The sequence below is a fragment of the Vicia villosa genome, unplaced genomic scaffold (assembly GCF_029867415.1).
Source record: "Vicia villosa cultivar HV-30 ecotype Madison, WI unplaced genomic scaffold, Vvil1.0 ctg.000509F_1_1, whole genome shotgun sequence".
In the NCBI taxonomy this organism is placed as follows: Eukaryota; Viridiplantae; Streptophyta; class Magnoliopsida; order Fabales; family Fabaceae; genus Vicia; species Vicia villosa.
This window is the reverse complement of record NW_026705242.1, coordinates 168908-191053: the sequence shown is the minus strand read 5'-3', so window position 1 is coordinate 191053 and position 22146 is coordinate 168908.

Genomic DNA, 22146 nt, shown 5'->3' with positions numbered 1-22146 from the left:
ACCCGTTACGCTTTTTCTGTAACCCGTTACGCTGTAGCTTTTGTGAAAAATAATTATTTTCCAAAAATTCATATCTTTTGAAGCGTAAATCTGTTTTGGGTGCCGTTTTCGGCGTTTAGTCAATAATTTCATTTTCTATCTATTGAAATAACCTAAAGAGCAGTAGCTCATTTTATTTTAAAACCCGATATATTTTGTTGAGATGGTGAAGTGTGATGGATGTGTGTTTACGTGATATGGTGATAACGTAACTCCTCGTTGTTGTTGTGTTGGTTTGTTGTACTTGGTACTCGATTTTGAATTGTGTAATTGTCATTATGTTATGTGATGAGTTTGAATTATGACAATGTTGTGCATATGATTAAATTGGTGAATTGCATGTGATAGATGAGGCATGCATTTGTTTGAATCATATGTTGACTGTATCCAGATGGAGAGGGATCAGTGGTAGCTAATTCCCACTGTGTGGAATTAGTGAGAGAAGTAGTCGTATCCTTGACGATGGTGGATCGGTGAGATGGGTTAAACCCATGATTGGTACCACATGCATGTAGTTGCATTGCATTAGGTGTTTGATTTATTATAACATGAATGGAAGTTGTCCAATGTTATAATGTTGTGTGTTGATGTATGTGTGTATAGCTTGAATATATGTCGATGTTGGGTGAATATTATACTGTTGATATTTTATCGTCTATGAACTGATAACATTGTTTAATTGCGAATGAGACTCACCCTTACTGTTGATTATTTTTTAGATTAAGGATTAGTGGCTTGTGCTGGGTAGGATAACTCGTAGAGTTACTTCATTAGTTCGGTTGTGTCGGTGTCATGCTCTGGTCTTGTAACACTGGGGGAACGTTTATTTTAGTTCTTGATTTATGGATTTTTCTTATGTTGGAATAATGTTTTGGTTGCTTTGAATCGGTGAATTTGGATGCGAATTCCGATGTTTTATATTTATTCTGTTTGGAATAATTTCCGCTGTGTTAACATAATTACTGAATAATATGTGTTGATGTTCCCTAATGCATGACATTGTTATGGTTTTAAGTATTTTGGAGTTGTAATACCTTTCTTTTATGTTTTACTCTGATCTTTATTCGATTAATCCACAGAGTTTTAGAAGGGTGTTACATGAATCACTTCCATACATAATTGAAGTATGAATTGTGCATCGTGAATGTGTGGGATGTTGTTATGTGATTGTTGTATTGATTGTGAATACTACTCTGTAGCATGTGATATTCACCGATTATTATTTGAATGGAATAATAAAGGATGAAGTGACTTGATACTTCATGAGTTTTTACGGGATGTGAAATTCCTACTTGTGTGAACTATGATTAATTTGTAAAAATTAATTTGTTATTTTATAATTAATTTATGGGGAAAGTAGGGTGTTACTTGCCCATTAGCTTCTGCATGGTTCATCCTCGAACCACGTCGTACTTGGAGAGGTCTAACTCTGATATCATTTTCAATGCCCTAGATTGCTTTCGGAATTATCGACTGACCCCATAAACCAACACGGGTCTTTTCAGCATGATTTTTCTCACTCACACACTTTCCGGGAAACTTTCCAGAAGGTCACTCATCCCAAAATTTCTCCAAGTCAAGCACGGATAACTGTTGAGTTCTTATGGAACGGGCTACTGAAAAGAAAATGCACCTTGTTGGTATAGGTAGTACCAATAAATCCTTATAAGCCTTTTTTCAACCATGCAGTCTCTTCCCTGCACAGCCTCAGGATCCCTCTCATTCCGATGTGGCGACCATTCATCGCCATCTTCAAACACGAGTGTTACATGCAATGCAACAACCCTCCACCCTCTGATGTTACAAAAAACACAATACACCTTGGACGTGAAATGCAATTAACCTCGAATATAGAAGTGAGGTAGCGAAAGGTGTGGTGAAAAGCTGCCACTTTAACTCCTCGGTTAATAAAAAACCGAGGGGTTAAGTTATCTGCACATGAGTTCGAACCTCAACATTAACATTTTTATTATTTTCAAAACTAGCGCATCATACCTCTCGATTTATCAATAAAACAAAGGGGTAACATAGAATATCATTGAATCATTGTTTTAAAATCATTTTTGTTTTATCCAAAATATTACAACATTTTTATTACTTGCATTTGTTTCTGATATAAAACAAAAAAAAGGTTAGATAAATAAATGATTTTCTGCTCAAATAAATATTTAAGAAAACAAACCCTAAACCCAAATAATTTTCTGCTCTTACAATCCATCATATAGATCTTTTCATGACAAACGCTCTTTAAAACCTTAAAGTGTTGGATATAGATAATTTTTGGCTGAAGTAAATTTTTTATCATGAAATGTATTAGTTGTAGTAATGAATAATTAGTATTTTATGACAATTAATTATAATATAATTTAGGTTTGAATAGTTAATTGGTCGTTATAAGTAGTTGTAAAGTTGGTGTGTTTTTGCTTTTTCACCCTTGAATTTTTTTATAAATTTCTTAAATGTTTATATTCATTTGATTTTAGGCCCTAAAGTTAAAATTTGCAAGAAAATTAGCAGATTTTTTGTGAATTTTTATGCGAATTTTAACATTAAGGACGAAAAACAAAAACACTCTAATTTACATTTACATGTATTAATTGACTATTTAAACCTATAATTTATTAATAATTAATTATTTGAATTCATATTTGATTAAATAAAAAATTAATTAACAAGAGACTATTAGATCGTGATGCTCTTAGAACTATTTTTCATTTAACAAAGAAGACTTAAAGTTGCATTATTTCATATTTTTTGACAGACTTAAAGTTGAATTATTTAAAATACTAGAATAGTGTATATATTATAATCGCTAGATCTGTAATTGGTTTTACAAGTAAATGGCCAGAAGTGAAGTTTGCAATAACAGGTTTAATTAAAAGGGTTGACATTATATTTGTCGGTGCACTTCTACTAGTAATGAAATAATAATAATAATAATAATATAAACAAAGATAGAGTTGCATTATTAAAAAGTAGAAAAAATACATAGACTTTGGAATGAGTATATTACTATAAACGTAACGTGAGATATGTAATTGATACTTTCAAATGAATAGCCAGCTGTGAAGTTAGAAAAATAAATAAAACGTTGTTTATAGTCTCTCTTTCTCTGCATGCTTCTGCTGGCTATTGGAGAAAGAAAGATTCATTGTGTGTGGAGGCTTAAAGTAACCAAAACAGAGGTAACTATATATGCAACCATACTATATATATTATTTTCTTCTTAAAAATTCTATATATATTGCATTTCTTATTAAGAGCTCAATTCTTATATTTGAACAGGGTTTCCCAATTGCCATATATCGAATAATCTCATAATTGTTTGAATATTGATTGAAAGCTAAACATGTAGATTATCGTTCTCTTCAGGTACGAAACATACTATATTGCCATTTGATGTTGCATATATGCCATTGTTATTTGATATCTACTAATGATTCTTTAGAAAATGCACAACATTCTTAAGCTTTGAACTCTCATTATTCTTACATTTTGAGGATGGCTCTTTCCACGGTTAGTGGTAAACAACCACTTTTAGGAAATTCAAATTTATTTTTAAAATATAAGTTAACTTTCAAATGCTTCTCAAACACATCGAAACTTCGTAAGTGAGTCATATCGATTTTATCAAAATATAGTACGTAAGTTTAATTTTTGGTGCCTTTAATACACACCACAACACTTCGTAAGTGAGTCACCTCCCATTTTGACAAAGGATAAATAAAACGGTTGATTTTGTTAGAACTCGAAACTATAAGGTTGGTGAAATATTGAATGGAGAGGAAGAGAGTGAGAGAGAATGAGAGAGAAATTGAGAGTGAAAATATGAGCTACTTTTTTTTTTTATGAATGAGATATAATTATCAAAACAGAAAAAACTAAAAACACTCTCAGATGTAACTGGTTGCACTATTCTGCCAATTGGTTACATTTGGCTACTGTATTAGAATCTAGTGAAAATAGCACAGATGTAATCGGTTGACATATTGTGGCAACCGCTTGCATTTAGCTACTGTAAGTTATGTTTGAGAAATATAAATGGATGCAATCTATTACACTATTATGCCAACCGATTACATGCACGTGAATTACTCTTTTTCTCTAAACACACCATCTTAATTCATGTGTTCCGAGTCTTCTATATCCATATGTTTCTTCAATCTTTTGAACATTTTTATCATGACTCCTTGGGTCCGCAAATTGGTCACTTGGTCTTCACTTTTACAATACCTCATCCTCAATCTTCCTTCACTAACAAGTTCTCTCAAGTAATGAAACCTCATCTCAATATGCTATCTTATCTCATGTGAAATGTGGTTCTTAGCAAGGTTTATAGAGGAAACGCTATCAACCATGAGCATTACAACGTCATCCTCTTCGCTGCTTAGCTCCTTCAACAAATTCATCAACCACTTGACTTGGCATGCATACAACAAAGTTGTAATGTACTAGGCCTCACAAGAAGAGAACACCACTACCAGTTCATCCTTCGAACACCATGAGATTGGTATTTCTTCGAATATAAAGATGTATCCATCTATGGATTTTCTATCATTTTTATCGTTGCATCAATTGGAATCGATAAATCTAAGTAAATTGCATTTTTTGCCCTTGTCCATTGCGGGAGAGAGAGTTCTGCAGGCAACAGAACCTTTGAAGTATCGTAGAATCCTCTAGACTCCTGCCAAGTGAGACACCTTCGGTCTCTCCATGAATCTTCTCACAATACCAACACTGAACGCTAAATCTGGTTGCGTATAGCACAAGTAACACAAGGATCCAATCCGCCTCTGATACTGAGTTGGATTAACATCTTGAATCCCCATTCTTTGACAACTGCAACCTCGATTTAGCCAAAGTTTTAACGGCATTACAATGCTACATTTTAATTTTCTTCAAAACCTCAAGTGCATACCTTCTTTGGTGCATAAAAAAATCCCTTCTTGGACTTATAAAACTCAATGCCTAAGAAGTATGTCATGATACCAAGGTCGGTCATCTCAAACTCCTTCCTAAGCTCACTCTTGAATTTAGAAATGCACTATTCATCGTTGCCTGTAATCAACAAATCGTCTACGTAAAAACAAAGGATTATCACCCCTTCATTTGTATCCTTCTTCACATACACATCATGTTCTGATACACGCTTCTTAAAGCCAATCTCCTTTAAGAAACCATCTATCCTCTTGCTCCAAGCTCTTGGAGCTTGTTTCAAACCGTACAACACTTTCTTCAATTTATAGAACTTTGACTCTTGGTTTTCACAACAAAACTAGGGGTTATTCTACATATACCTCCTCCTCAAGCGGTCCATTCAAAAATGCAGATTTGACACCCATTTGGTAGATGGACTAATTGTTGTTATTTGCAATATACCAATAAATATCCTAATGGTTTCAATTCTAGCCACCGATGCAAATACCTCTTCAAAGTCACTATGCCTTCTCTTTTAAAAAATCCCTTTGGAACTAATCGAGCCTTATGCTTTATTATTTCACCCTTAGAATTTTCCTTTAATTTGTACACCCATCTTACACTGATTGACTTCTTTCCTTCTGGTAGATCAACTAGCTCCCAAGTCTTGTTCTTCTCAATTAATACCAGCTCCTTCATAGCACAAATCCATTTTCGATCACTCAAAGCCTCATTCGTTTTAACGAGTTCAGATTCGGTCGTAAGTGAAAAATAAATGAAATCACCATCTTCATTGATCTCGTTATCTCGGAACAGCTCACAATCTTAAAGTCTTGCAGGCAAACCTCTCTGTCTTGTTGATATCTTCACATTATCTTTCATTCGAGCTTCAGCAGGGGCTAGTTATGTACCTTTCAACAGTAGAGGAATGGATTTCTCATTAGTATAACCGATTGCCATATTATGAAAACCGGTTGCACTCTGCTGCATCTCTTTTATTTTGTAGAAAATGACGTCCCTATTGATCACAAATCTTCTATTTGCTACATCATACAACTTATAACCACTGGTAGAGTGATACCCCATAAGTGTCATTTGTTCTCCCTTGTCATCAAGCTTCTTTCTAAGTTTATTTGACACATGTCGATACACCACCAAGCCAAAAGCTCTTTCAATTTGGACCAAGCTTCTTCCGGTGTGATCTTCTCAAGGTTATTTGTTGGACACTTATTCAACAAATATGCAGTTGTGGACACCGTTTCTCCCAATAATTTTTTTGGAAAATTCTTCCATTTCAACATGTTTTTCACCATGTTCATAATCGATTGATTCTTCCTTTCGGCAGCACTATTTTGCTGCGTTGTATAAGGTGGTACTACCTCATGTGCAATGCCTTCTTGATCACAAAACCTCCCAAAGTCATTTGAGACGTATTTGCCTTCGCCATCCGTTTTGAGAATTTTGAGCTTGTGATTGCTTTGCCTTTCAACCATGGACTTGAACTTCTTAAACAGTTCAAATACCTCACCCTTTATTTTAATTAGATATATCCATAGTTTTCTACCATGATCATCAATGAATGTGACAAAATATCTATTGCCACCAACCGAATAAACTTGCATCGGTCCATACATGTCCAAATACACCACCTTAAGACAGCACTTGGTTTTACAACCTCGTCATTGATGAATTTTCCTTTTGAAATACAAAAAAGTCAATTTTTTGGTACCATGAGTTTTAGTTTTGTACCGATACGTTTAGTGTAATTAAATTTAAAAATGAAATGATATTAAAACATGACATGACATTAAGTATCATTGGTTTATTGGATGAATTTACCGGTATCCAACTAAATTCCAGAGTATCAAATTGTTCTTCAATAAATAATAATAATAATAATAAATAAAATAAAATCAATTTGAATTTTTTGGACTAAAGGTGTAAGCAAAATATTCAAGGGGGTCCAAAATAAAAATAACTAGATATTTTTGTATAATTATTTTAAATCTAGGGAGTTCATTTGAACCCCCTCAAAGTACTCTGCCTTCGCCCCTGACCTCATCCATTTGTATTGAGTTATCAAGTCTCCCCATCTTTGAAATTAAACAAACACACAAAAGACCATACATCTTCCTAAGTGTACAACCACATTTTGAGTCATCTAAACCTACTTTCTCAATTTTTTGCCATATATCTCTTTGTAGGAGAAAATTATGCTTTCGAATATCACACTAGCTTTGACTATTTTTCCATCTTCCCTCTTTATTTTTCTGGCCCCTACAGCGGACTTAAGTCCACTTCTCACATTTTTTGTTATGTGATACATACAAAGTAATGCACATGATGTAGGAAACACATTTGCAACTAAATTCATCACTGCATTATCGGGATCAGTGATAAAGACCTTTCACATGTTTTTTTTGTAATTCATCATAATATGACACACTTCTAAAGCCCAAGTAACATTGTCCTCCACTTCACTTTCCAAAAATACAAACCTAACCGAGAAAGCCTTTTTCGTAGAAGTAACACCAAGAATTTCTAATAATGGAAGCATGTACTTGTTGGTCTTATATGTTAAATCAATAATGAGTATAGTGGAAAATATGTTGAACAACTTTATGGAATAAGAATGACTCCAAAATATATCTCGAATAGTTTATCCATCCTCGCACACTTTATACTTAGATGCATAATGGTTATCATCCAAAATCTTCAACAATTGTTGCATTTTCAATTCCATCCCCTCTTATTGCCTTGTTTTTTCAGGCACGAACATTGTATACTTGCATGATTTTTGATATATTTTGAGGTATTTTCCGTTTCAAAGTTGCAAGTATGTTTTTTGGGCTGCACCATGTTCAATGTCATGTCAGAAATAATTTCCTTCACTTCATCCTCAAGGCGACATGCAATGAGATGACCGACTAACTTACGACACCTATCATGATTATGTATACCACAAATCACATTAAATCTCCATGTATTATTCGCCATTAGCTATCCGTGCAACTCAAAAGGACACTCACATTTCCTCGAACCAGTGTCATCCCGTTACGACTTCTGAAAATGATTTATGTACTTTCCACTTCTTTCGCATCTCAGTGTCATGCTTGTCTTATATCATAACCATTATCTGAAATTTCAATTATAATGTTGAACCCCAACTTTGCATCCTTTGTGTGGATCCATTGGAGCATATAATCACGAACAACAAACTCGTGTTCATTTATAAATTGTCTATCAACATATACCTTGATATCAACCGGTCTGGCATTGCATACACTATAGCTTTGGGGACAACATTAGGATTCACCATATACAAGGCCAATCATAATAGAACTAATAAAATAATTAACGAAATTCAACTCTGAACTGATTCGGAAATAAAATTTCGTATGACATTCAACAACAACCCGAAAATGTATTTCCAAACGCAATGTTCATTTTTCATACCAGAAATCAGGTTAATGATAGTAACTAGGATTTAACCACATGTACATTATCTTAAATTCCAGCTTCTTTACCTCATTTTGATGTGAAACAACTGATAAATGTTGTTTTGAAGTAGAAAAGTTGATCGATTGTGGAAGGAGATTTTGGTAGTGTTTGAAGAAGAAATGGTGTGTGAGATATTGGATCTAACTCTAGTATGGTTGAAGGGTAGCTTCTTGGTTCGACAATTTGTTAGGATCTTATCATGCCGTCAAAGTCTTATCACATGTTGTAGTCGGAGGCCTGGAATGTTGTAGTTGAAGTATGCTTAAGTATGTAGTAGTTGAAATGCTAGGATTGTTAGCATGTCAAATTAGGCCAGTTTGTTAAGCCCAATTGTTTAAGTTAGCTTGTTCCCTAAGTTAGCTTGTGTAATAAGTTTGTGTGTAAAAGCCCATTAGTTTAGTATGTTTGTTTTATTATAAATAGCATACTAGTCTCTCATCATTGCACACTGCAAATCCTAATTATGGTGAGAGAGGTTATTTGTTATTCGGTAAAACTTGTAATATTGTTTCAAAGAGAAAGTGAAGAATAGAAGTTTATAACCACTTTCATTGTGTTCTTCTTGTTTCCCTCTTTCCTATCATTGTGGGTTTCTTGCCGAGAAAAGAAACCTATCATTTTGGCATTGATTTCATAAAAAATTGGTGCGGTGAGCATGGAGAAGAACTTCGTCAACAAAGTATGAGATTGAAAAGTTCACCGGAGTGAATGATTTCGGTCTGTGGCGCTTGAAGACGAAATCCCTACTTGTTCAGCAGGGTTGGTTTGAAGCGTTGAAGGGAGCTGCAACCATGGATGATACGTTAATGGAGAAGGAGAAAACGAATATGGTAGAGAAAGGCCACAACGCCATCTTATTGATCCTTGGCGATAAGGTTCTCCGACAGGTTTCGAAAGAGACGACATCGACGAGTTTGTGGTCGAAACTAAAAAGTTTGTACATGACCAAATTGTTGGTCAATCGCCTCTACATGAAGCAAGCTCTGCATTCATTCAAGATGAGTGAAGACAAAGTCTTGGCTGAGCATATGGATATGTTCATCAAGTTGACTCTTGATCTTGAAAGTTTCGATGTCAAGATCGATGATGAAGATCGAGCCCTGTTGCTGCTATGTGCTTTACCATGTTCTCATGCTCACTTCAAAGAAACCCTTTTGTATGGAAGAGAGTCTATGACCTTTAAAGAAGTTAAATAATCTTTGTATTCTAAGGACTTGAACAAACGAAAGGAGCACAAGTCATCTTCGATAGGTAAAGGTCTGTCGGTTAAGGCGAAATTCACAAAGAGAGATGGAAAGTTCAACAAGAAAAAGGGTAAAAGTCAGCAAAAGTCTTATAGTGGTGATGCATCTGGTATTCGATGTTATCATTGTAAGAAGGAGGGTCATACAAGAAAAGTGTGCTTTTAACGCCTAAAAGATCATGGAGGTAAGGATAATGGCAACTCAGCGATTGTTCAAGATGCTTTCGACTCATCTGATGTTCTTATGGTTTCAAGTAATGACTCGAGTAAATAGTGGATTATGGATTCAGGTTTCACTTGGAACATGAATCCAAACAAAGACTTGTTCAACGAAATATGTGATCAAGATGGTGGATATGTATTGCTGCGAAACAACAAAGCTTGTAAGATTGCATGTGTTAGATTTGTGAGATGAAAGCTCCATGATGAGTCAATAAGGTTGTTAACTGAAGTAAGGTATGTTCTTGATTTGAAGAGAAATTTGATTTCTCTTAGTGAATTCGACAAGAAAGGATATGTTTTTCAAGGAGAGAAAAGTATCCTAAGAGTCGTGAAGGGGTCGAAGGAAGTCTTGAGAGGCGTGAAGAAACAAGGTTTGTATACCCTTGAGGCTAAAGTTGTAAGTGGTTCTGCAGATGTTGCATCCACGAAACCTATGTCGAAGGCAGAAATTTGGCACATGAGATTGGGCCATGTCATTGAAAAGGGCTTGGTTGAATTAGAGAAACAAAATATGCTTGGTGGAGACAAAGTTGAAAAGCTGAAGTTTTGTGAACCTTGTGTACTTGGAAAATCTTGCAGAGTGAAGTTCAATTAAAAAAAACAAAGAACACATGGATCCCTTAATTACATCCATGTTGATCTTTGAGGGCCTGCAAGGTGTCCATCATATTCAAGAGCAAGATATTTTCTATCTATAATTGATGATTATTCTAGAAACTTATGGGTATTCATCCATAAGACTAAGGATGAAATTTTTTAGAATTTTAAAAGTTGAAAGACTCTGGTCAAAAATCAAACTAGCAGAAAGTTCAAGAGGTTGAGAATCGACAATTGCCTTAAATTTTACAATGAGGCGTTCGATAGTTTTTGTGCAGCCTCTGGTATTGCAAGGCACAAAACTACTGCAGGCATTTCGCAACAAAATGGTTTGGATGAAAGATTTAATTGAATTATTTTGGAAAGAGTTAGATTCATGTTGACTGGTGTTAGGTTAAAGAAGGTATTTTAGGCAGAGATTGTTTCGACAACAACATATCTGATAAATAGATATCTTTCGACTGCATTAGATATGAAGACACTTGAGGAAGTTTGGTCGGGACATCCACCAGATCTCGACAAACTTAGAGTAATTAGGTGCGTAGCCTATGCTCACATTAGGCAAGACAAGGTCGAACATAGAGCAATGAGATGCATGTTCATGGGATACCTTGAAGTAGTCAAAGCTTATAGGCTACAGTGCCTAGAGCCAGGTTACAGGAGGTGTATCACTAGTCGAGATGTAGTTTTCAACGAAGCTAAACTGGATTTTAAGAAAAATGATGACGTTGGTCGAAGCGTTGAAATATCTGAAGAGATGGAACAAGGAGATATTCTCGTTGAGGTGGAGCATGTAGATGTTGAATTGCGTATCCCAAATGAAGTCAAAGAAGAAGCACAAGATGCTGAAGATACTGAGGAAGTTGAGAAAACTATCGATGACTACCTATTGGCAAGAGATAGGACGAGAAGAGTCATCAATCCACCTCAGAGACTTGGGTATGCATATCCCATAGCTTATGTCTTAATATCTGCAAGTGAGGTTCTAGATGAAGAACCTAGAGACTATAAGGAAGTTATGAGGAGTCGGAATAAGACTGAATGGCTGAGAGCCATGAATAATAAGATGAAATATCTTCATGATAATAACACTTGGGAGCTAATCGAGAAACCTAAAAGGCTCTGGTTAGTCAGTTGTAAGTGAATTTTCAAGGTTAAGGAAGGAATCGAAGGAGTGATGTCGAAAAGATATAAGGCAAGATTGGTCGCAAGGGGGTTCACTCATAAAGAAGGTGTTGACTTTAATGATGTGTTCGACCTAGAACTCGAACAGATGGATGTGAAGACTGCTTTCTTGTATGGTGATCTAGATGAAACTATCCTGATGAGGAAAACTGAAGGGTATGCAGAAAAGGGAAAGGAATATTATGTGTGCAAGCTGAATATATATTTATATGGACTGAAATAATCTCCTCGATAGTGGAATAGGAGGTTCGACAAGTTCATGGCACACATAGTTTTCATTAGAAGTCAAATTAACCACTGTGTTTACTTCAGATTTCGACCTGGAAATTCATTTGTTATTTTGTTGCTTTATGTGGATGATATTCTCATAGCAAGCAATGTAACACCCCAATTCTACCCAGGCATATAGGTACAAATATCAGAGTATAAAAATTAAATTCATAAAAACAATTAGGGCGTTACACTTAAGTAACCACATAACCAAACATAACATACTCGCAAAAGATACGTAACACAAATAATCAAGAGGACGGATACACATAAACACCTGAATGTATTCATACTTGTATAAATGCATCGGTAAACAAAATATCCACAACATCCTTCCAAAATACATCGCATGAGAAGGTATCCAAAATACATAATACGAATACATAAAAAGGATCAAATATACATCAAAAGGATCCTATAAGCATTATCTACAAAATAAGTGTTCGATCTCCCCCCTTAGGTGTTACGTATCACGAGCGGACGACACCAAAACGGACGACTACAAAGAGAGCACCTACACTTGCGGATCACCTGCACATTACCCACGAGTAGGTAACATTAAGGCAGAAGGGTGAGAATACAATTCATAATGAAAGCATGATCAATATAGTAATTCCAACAATATCATTAAGAGTCATATAACAAGATAATCCAATAAGTCAACCACAATCAATATATAAATAATGCGGTACATGGATGATAACATAAATTATAAAGACCGAAGATGATGAATGAGACTCGACTATGCGTATGCATGTGGTACCAAATCCGGAGTAAAACTCCTCCTTGTCATTATGACAAATACACCTTGCCGAGCATTATGCTGGGACTTCTTTCCCTAAGGAAAATACACCTTTGTCGAGCAGTAAGCTACGACTAACCGTCATCGAGCATCTAGCCCCCACTGATGACCTCTTGCCACTCGGGCAAATACACCTTTTTACCGAGCATTAAGCTCCCACTGGTAATAATTGCCAATTCAGGCCACCTGTTAATAGCATTCCGCCATTAACGTAATGAAATGTCATGCTGTGCATACAAACGACTCAATTACATAACAACAACAACAACAATATAACTCGGTCACATATCTACATCACAGCGGTTATATTATTCTATACGGATACATCATCAAAATTGCCACTCAGGCGTTCATATTCACACAGCACACGTATACCGTCAAAACATACTTGATTAGCAAATATCATTTCACAAAATACATTTATGAAAAATCATTCAACCACCAACACGCTCCTCTTTATCATAAAGCATACTCAAGGGTTCTCATAATACTTCAAACGGCGCGTAGAAACGACCTACGGTTCAAAAGATACAACAAAACAAAGTTTGGAAAAACAAAATTCCACACAGTCCGCTTGAGCTCCGCTCAGCGGACCCAGACAGGGAATCACCAAACAAAAATACAGAACCTCCGCTCAGCGGACCCAGACAGAGAATTCCTGCAAAAGAACCTCCGCTCAGCGGACCCCCTCCGCTCTGCGTAAACCCAGAAAAACCAGTTCTGCAACAGACCGTCTCAGCCCCCTCTAAACCATTCAAAACCCATTTAAACCTTCATCCCAACACCAATACAACACAAACATGCTATATATACACCTAATCCATGATTATCATATGGTTGGATCATCACATATCATCTTTGACCTAAATTTCTTCATAAGCAAGAAAACATGGAGAAATGAAAAACAAACATGATCCATGGGAATATCTATCATCATAGCACACATACACACCATAAAATCAAGTTTATATCTTCAAAACTCACAAAACACACAATTTGCCATTGTTGAACAAGCTTGGAAAAGAGGAAGAACAAGAACAAAGCATACAAAACTACAAGAACCATACAATCAAGATAAACTATATTCATCCCCCTTACCTTGGTTGGGTTCTTGGCTCTTGCTTGGTTTGGATTCTACAACTCTCTTCTTCTCTTTGTTTTTCTCTTCTTTCTCTTCTCTTCCCAAGTTCTCTTTCTTTCTTACTATCTCAAAATATCTCTTTTTCTCTCTTTATCAAAATATCTCTTTCTATTTCTCTACTTCTCATTTTCCCCCACTCAACTTTCATAAATTCTAATTTTGGCCCAAATGTCACTAAACCTTAATTCTAACCAATTAACACCCAAAACATAATAATTACACACATAGAAGTAATAAGTAAAATATTAACATAATTAATATTTACCGACTGACTCGACTCGAAAACGGTAAAATTAGGAAAATGTAGCAAACATCACAATTAATCAGAAAAACACATTTATGGGCGTTACAACCCTCCCCCACTTAAAAGATTTTCGTCCTCGAAAATAAGATTACCTGCTACAAACAACTCAGGATAGGAATCTCGCATCTTGCTCTCCAACTCCCAGGTCAAACTCTCACCTGCCGCACTTAACCATACGACTTTCACCAAGGCGATCTCCTTGCCTCGCAGATTCTTAGTCTCACGATCTTCAATACGCACCGGTATCGTCTCAACCGTCAGGTTCTCACGCACTTGCACATCATCCATCTGAATCACATGGGACGGATCCGAAATGTATCTCCTCAACTGAGACACATGGAATACATCGTGCAGATTAGAAAGACTTGGCGGTAACGCCACCCGATACGCAACTTTGCCAACTCGCTCCGATATCTGATAAGGACCAATAAAACGCGGAGTAAGCTTCCTCGATTTCAAAGCTCGCCCAACACCAGTCATAGGTGTAACTCTTAAGAATACATGATCACCGGCTTGGAATTCCAAATCTTTCCTTCGCTTGTCATGATAACTCTTTTGCCTACTCTGTGAACTTCTCATCTTCTCACGAATAAATTTCACCTTCTCTGTAGTCTCTCTTACTATTTCAGGTCCGAGTACCACACTCTCGCCCGATTCAAACCAACACAGTGGAGTTCTACACTTACGACCATATAGCGCTTCAAAAGGTGCCATTCCGATACTAGAATGAAAACTGTTATTGTAAGTGAATTCTATCAACGGAAGATAAGTATCCCACGAACCTCCCTTCTCTAGAACACAAGCCCTCAACAAGTCTTCTAACGATTGAATAGTCCTTTCGGTCTGACCGTCTGTCTGAGGATGATAAGCCGAACTCAACCTCAACTTAGAACCTAGAGCCTCTTGCAAACCTTTCCAAAAATCTGATGTGAACCTTGGATCTCTATCCGACACAATACTCAACGGTATACCATGTAGTTTCACAATCACCTTGATATAAATCTCAGCCAACTTCGCAACTGGAAAAGTGATGTTAATAGGAATAAAGTGAGCAGACTTTGTCAACCTATCAACAATCACCCAAACCGCATCGAAACCTCTCACAGTATTTGGTAAACTCGTCACAAAGTCCATAGAAATACTATCCCATTTCCACTCTGGAATATCCAACGGTTGCAACAACCCTGCAGGACGCTGATGCTCCACTTTTGACTTCTGACATACCAAACACGCATACACAAACTGAGCCACATCCCTTTTCAAACCAGACCACCAAAAGATCTTCTTCAAATCCTGATACATCTTATTGGCTCCCGGATGAATACTCAAACTGCTTCTGTGACCTTCCTCTAAAATCATCTTTTTCAGCTCGGAATCATCAGGTACACAAATTCGACCACGAAATTTCAAAACACCCTGACCATCCACTCTGAAGTCGCCATCATCACTTTGATTTGCCACCATAAACAAATCAACAAGTTTCACATCCATTTTCTGTCTCTCGCTAACAGTTGACAGAAAATCATTCGTCACTTTCAACATACCCAACTTCACACTATCTGGTGTCAATTCACATACCAAACTAAGATCACGAAATTGCTCCAAAAGTTCCCACTCCTCCGCCATCATAGCGGACATATGCAAAGATTTCCGACTCAAAGCATCGGCAACCACATTAGCTTTACCAGGATGGTAATTCAAGCTAAAGTCATAGTCCTTCAAGAATTCCAACCACCTACGTTGTCTCATGTTCAACTCTTTCTGATCAAATAAGTATTTCAAACTCTTATGATCACTAAAGACCTCGAACCTTGCACCGTAGAGATAATGCCTCCAAATCTTTAATGCAAAAACCACCGCAGCTAACTCTAAATCATGAGTGGGATAATTCTTCTCATGAATCCTTAACTGCCTCGAAGCGTAAGCCACCACCTTACCTTCCTGCATCAAAACACCACCTAACCCCATATGCGATGCATCACAATACACCACAAACGGTTCCTCAGGATCAGGTAAAACCAAAACCGGAGCTGAAGTCAACCTTCTCTTCAACTCTTCAAAATTCCTTTCACAAACTATATCCCAAATAAACGCCTTACCTTTGCAAGTGAGCTGAGTTAACGGAAGTGCCAACTTCGAAAAGCCTTCAATGAATCTTCGATAATAACCCGCCAAACCTAAAAAGCTTCTGATCTCAGTAACCGATCTCGGAACCTCCCATTGTAGCACTGCATCTACTTTGGATGGATCCACTGCAATCCCGTTACCTGAAATCACATGACCAAGAAAACTCACCTCTGATAACCAGAACTCGCACTTGGATAACTTAGCATACAACTGCTTCTCCTTCAAAACCTGTAGTACAACACGCAAATGATCCTCATGCTCTTCCTGAGACTTAGAATAAATCAAGATGTCATCTATGAAGACCATAACAAACTTATCCAACTGATCATGGAATATGCGATTCATATACTCCATAAACACACCAGGTGCATTAGAAACTCCGAACGGCATCACCAAAAACTCATAATGCCCGTACCGAGTCCTAAACGCAGTCTTCTGAATATCTTCTTCCTTTACCCGAATCTGATGGTAACCAGATCTTAAATCAATCTTGCTAAACACACTGGCTCCCACCAACTGATCCATCAAGTCGTCAATCCTAGGAAGCGGATACTTATTCTTAATCGTCACCTTGTTCAACTGGCGATAATCAATACACAACCTCATGCTTCCATCCTTCTTCTTTACCAACAAAACTGGAGCTCCCCATGGTGAAACACTAGGCCTCACAAAATGTTTTGCTAGCAACTCTTCCAATTGTTTCTTTAATTCCACTAACTCTGATGCCGACATTCTATACGGCGCCATAGAAACAGGCCTCGTACCAGGAACTAGATCTATGGAAAACTCCACCTCTCTCTTTGGCGGCACATCAGAAAAGTCTTCAGGAAACACTTCGGGAAATTCTCGCACTACTGGAAAATCCCCAACTGCAGCTCGACTCTCCACAGTCAACGATGCAAACACACCAAACAATTGTGCCCCATCTTCCAACAGTCGATTCAACTCCTTGGTAGATAAGACATCAAATTCCACATCCTTCTCAAGAAATGGAAACCTCACCAACTTATGATAACAATCGATATGGACACGATTATTCATCAACCAATCCATTCCCAGAACCACGTCTAACTCGCTCATCGGCAAACAAATCAAATCAACAGTAAAGTCCTTACCGAAGATTGATACCGGACAATTCTTACAAACTAGAGAAGTAATCACCGACCCCATTGCTGGTAAATCGATAACCATCTCACCACCCAATTCAGATAGAACAAGACCTAATCTTTTAACACAATCATCGGCTATAAAACAATGCGAAGCACCCGTATCAATAATAGCAATTAAAGGAATGCCATTAATAAAACAAGTACCTCTGATCAGTCGATCACCCTTGTCCGTCTGAGTTCCAGCCAAAGCAAACACTTTCCCACCAGCTTGAACTTTCTTCTTCTGACATTGACCGCTCATGTGTCCCTCTTCACCACAATTAAAACACACAACTCCTTTGGATGCACAGTCGGATGACACATGTCCTACCCTTCCACACTTGAAACATTTCTTTGCGTCACTAAAGCAGACATTACTTTTGTGGCCAGGTTTACCACACTTAAAACACACAATCTTAGCAGGAGCATCTCCCCCACTAAACCTTGGTCCATAATTCATCTTTTGCTTACCCTTCCCTCCATCATACGACGTCCCACGATTCTGCGGACCTTTGTTCCTCTTTTCATTAATCACCTTATGATGAGCATTATTATCCTCATCATAAATCCTACAGCTGTCCACCAAATCTGGAAACACCCGAATCTTCTGATACCCTACCGCCTTCTTGATATCAGAACGTAACCCATTCTGGAACTTAATGCACTTAGAAAATTCTGCTCCCTCACCAACAAAGTGCGGGTAGAATTTCACAAGTTCATTAAACTTGGCCGCATATTCAGACACAGACATGCTGCCTTGAACCAAAGCCAGAAACTCAGTCTCTTTCTTTCCACGGACATCCTCCGGGTAATACTTCCTCAAAAACTCCCTCTTGAACACCGTCCAGGAAATCTCTTCACCGGTTGCTTCTAACCTTGCCAAAGTCTCCAGCCACCAATCATCAGCCTCCACAGCTAACTGATGAGTGCCATACCTGACTTTCTGCTCTTGCGTGCAATCCATCACACGAAAGATCCTCTCCATCTCCTTCATCCAAGTCAAGGCTCCCTCGGGGTCATGCGTTCCCTTAAACACAGGAGGATTCTCCCTCTGGAAAGTCGCTAAACTCCGAGACCTTGCATTCTCATCCGTATGCATAGCTTCAGCCATAGCTTGCAATGCAGCAGCAATAGCAGCGTCATTACGTCCAGCCATCTCTAAACTTCACAATAACACCAAGAGAAGTAAGCCCAAAAAATAACACAAGAATTGTTAGACCAAACGACACGACACTTGGTCGGACAAGACCGACCCGCTCTGATACCACTAATGTAACACCCCAATTCTACCCAGGCATATAGGTACAAATATCAGAGTATAAAAATTAAATTCATAAAAACAATTAGGGCGTTACACTTAAGTAACCACATAACCAAACATAACATACTCGCAAAAGATGCGTAACACAAATAATCAAGAGGACGGATACACATAAACACCTGAATGTATTCATACTTGTATAAATGCATCGGTAAACAAAATATCCACAACATCCTTCCAAAATACATCGCATGAGAAGGTATCCAAAATACATAATACGAATACATAAAAAGGATCAAATATACATCAAAAGGATCCTATAAGCATTATCTACAAAATAAGTGTTCGATCCCCCCCTTAGGTGTTACGTATCACGAGCGGACGACACCAAAATGGACGACTACAAAGAGAGCACCTACACTTGCGGATCACCTGCACATTACCCACGAGTAGGTAACATTAAGGCAGAAGGGTGAGAATACAATTCATAATGAAAGCATGATCAATATAGTAATTCCAACAATATCATTAAGAGTCATATAACAAGATAATCCAATAAGTCAACCACAATCAATATATAAATAATGCGGTACATGGATGATAACATAAATTATAAAGACCGAAGATGATGAATGAGACTCGACTATGCGTATGCATGTGGTACCAAATCCGGAGTAAAACTCCTCCTTGTCATTATGACAAATACACCTTGCCGAGCATTATGCTGGGACTTCTTTCCCTAAGGAAAATACACCTTTGTCGAGCAGTAAGCTACGACTAACCGTCATCGAGCATCTAGCCCCCACTGATGACCTCTTGCCACTCGGGCAAATACACCTTTTTACCGAGCATTAAGCTCCCACTGGTAATAATTGCCAATTCAGGCCACCTGTTAATAGCATTCCGCCATTAACGTAATGAAATGTCATGCTGTGCATACAAACGACTCAATTACATGACAACAACAACAACAATATAACTCGGTCACATATCTACATCACACCGGTTATATTATTCTATACGGATACATCATCAAAATTGCCACTCAGGCGTTCATATTCACACAGCACACGTATACCGTCAAAACATACTTGATTAGCAAATATCATTTCACAAAATACATTTATGAAAAATCATTCAACCACCAACACACTCCTCTTTATCATAAAGCATACTCAAGGGTTCTCATAATACTTCAAACGGCGCGTAGAAACGACCTACGGTTCAAAAGATACAACAAAACAAAGTTTGGAAAAACAAAATTCCACACAGTCCGCTTGAGCTCCGCTCAGCGGACCCAGACAGGGAATCACCAAACAAAAATACAGAACCTCCGCTCAGCGGACCCAGACAGAGAATTCCTGCAAAAGAACCTCCGCTCAGCGGACCCCATCCGCTCAGCGGACCTGCGTAAACCCAGAAAAACCAGTTCTGCAACAGACCGTCTCAGCCCCCTCTAAACCATTCAAAACCCATTTAAACCTTCATCCCAACACCAATACAACACAAACATGCTATATATACACCTAATCCATGATTATCATATGGTTGGATCATCACATATCATCTTTGACCTAAATTTCTTCATAAGCAAGAAAACATGGAGAAATGAAAAACAAACATGATCCATGGGAATATCTATCATCATAGCACACATACACACCATAAAATCAAGTTTATATCTTCAAAACTCACAAAACACACAATTTGCCATTGTTGAACAAGCTTGGAAAAGAGGAAGAACAAGAACAAAGCATACAAAACTACAAGAACCATACAATCAAGATAAACTATATTCATCCCCCTTACCTTGGTTGGGTTCTTGGCTATTGCTTGGTTTGGATTCTACAACTCTCTTCTTCTCTTTGTTTTTCTCTTCTTTCTCTCCTCTTCCCAAGTTCTCTTTCTTTCTTACTATCTCAAAATATCTCTTTTTCTCTCTTTATCAAAATATCTCTTTCTATTTCTCTACTTCTCATTTTCCCCCACTCAACTTTCATAAATTCTAATTTTGGCCCAAATGTCACTAAACCTTAATTCTAACCAATTAACACCCAAAACATAATAATTACACACATAGAAGTAATAAGTAAAATATTAACATAATTAATATTTACCGACTGACTCGACTCGAAAACGGTAAAATTAGGAAAATGTAGCAAACATCACAATTAATCAGAAAAACACATTTATGGGCGTTACAAGCAACAATGTTGAGGATGTAATAAAGGTGAAAGCTGAACTTAATAAGGAGTTTGACACGAAGGATCTGGGAGTTGCATCCAAGATTCTTGGGATTGACATTCAAAGAGATAGAAAGAAGTCGAGATGATGCTTATCTCAAGAGACATACCCGAAGAAGATTCTCGACAAATTTGGTATGTCGAATTCAAATCATGTTGTGACACCAACAAATCATCAGTTCAAGCTAAGTATAAATTAGTGTCCTAGTACTGAGGACGAAAGAGCTTATATGAATAGCATCCTATATGCTAACATAGTAGGTTCTTTGATGTACGCTATGGTATGTACTAGACCCGACATAGCATATGCAGTAAGTCTTGTAAGCATGTACATGGCAAATCTTGAAAAGACTCACTGGCAAACATTGAAATGGATTCTAAGGTACATAAATGGGTCTCTGAACAGAGTCCTAATTTATGGTGGAGCCTGTGGTGAAGATAGTAAAGCAGTAATCGAAGGGTATGTCGACTCTGATTATGCAGGTTGCATGAATTCTAGGAAATCTATTTCCGGATCTGTGTTAACTATGTTTGACACAGTAATCAGTTGAAAAGCAACACTTCAAAAGGTTGTTGCCTTATCAACCACTAAAGCAGAATATATTGCCCTCACTAAAGTTATAAAATAAGCATTGTGACTTGAAGGTTTTGCTAAAGAGCTAAAACTTCAAGGTCGAGTTATCACTGTTAAATGTGATAGTCAAAGTGAAATACACATGTCGAATAACTCAACTTATCATGAGCGAACCAAGCACATTGATGTGAGGATGCATTTCGTCAGAAGAGTAATCGAGTGTGGAGAAGTCCAAGTGCTAAGGGTTTCGACAAATAACAGTGATGTTGACGTGATCACCAAGACCTTGCCAAGTTGTAAATTTTTCCATTATATGCAGTTGATAAAGTTGCAGGAAGAAAGCTAGTTTGTCCCCTTGATTTTATAGAGTTTGTTCCAAGGTGGTGATTTTGGAGATATTGGACCGAACTCTAGTATGGTTGAAGGCTAACTTCTTGGTTCGACAATTCGACAGGATCTTAGCATGTCATGGAAGTCTGATCACATACTGTAGTCGAAGGCCTGCAATGTTGTAGTCGAAGTATAGTTAAGTATGCAGTAGTCGAAATGGTAAGCATGTCGAATTGGGCCCG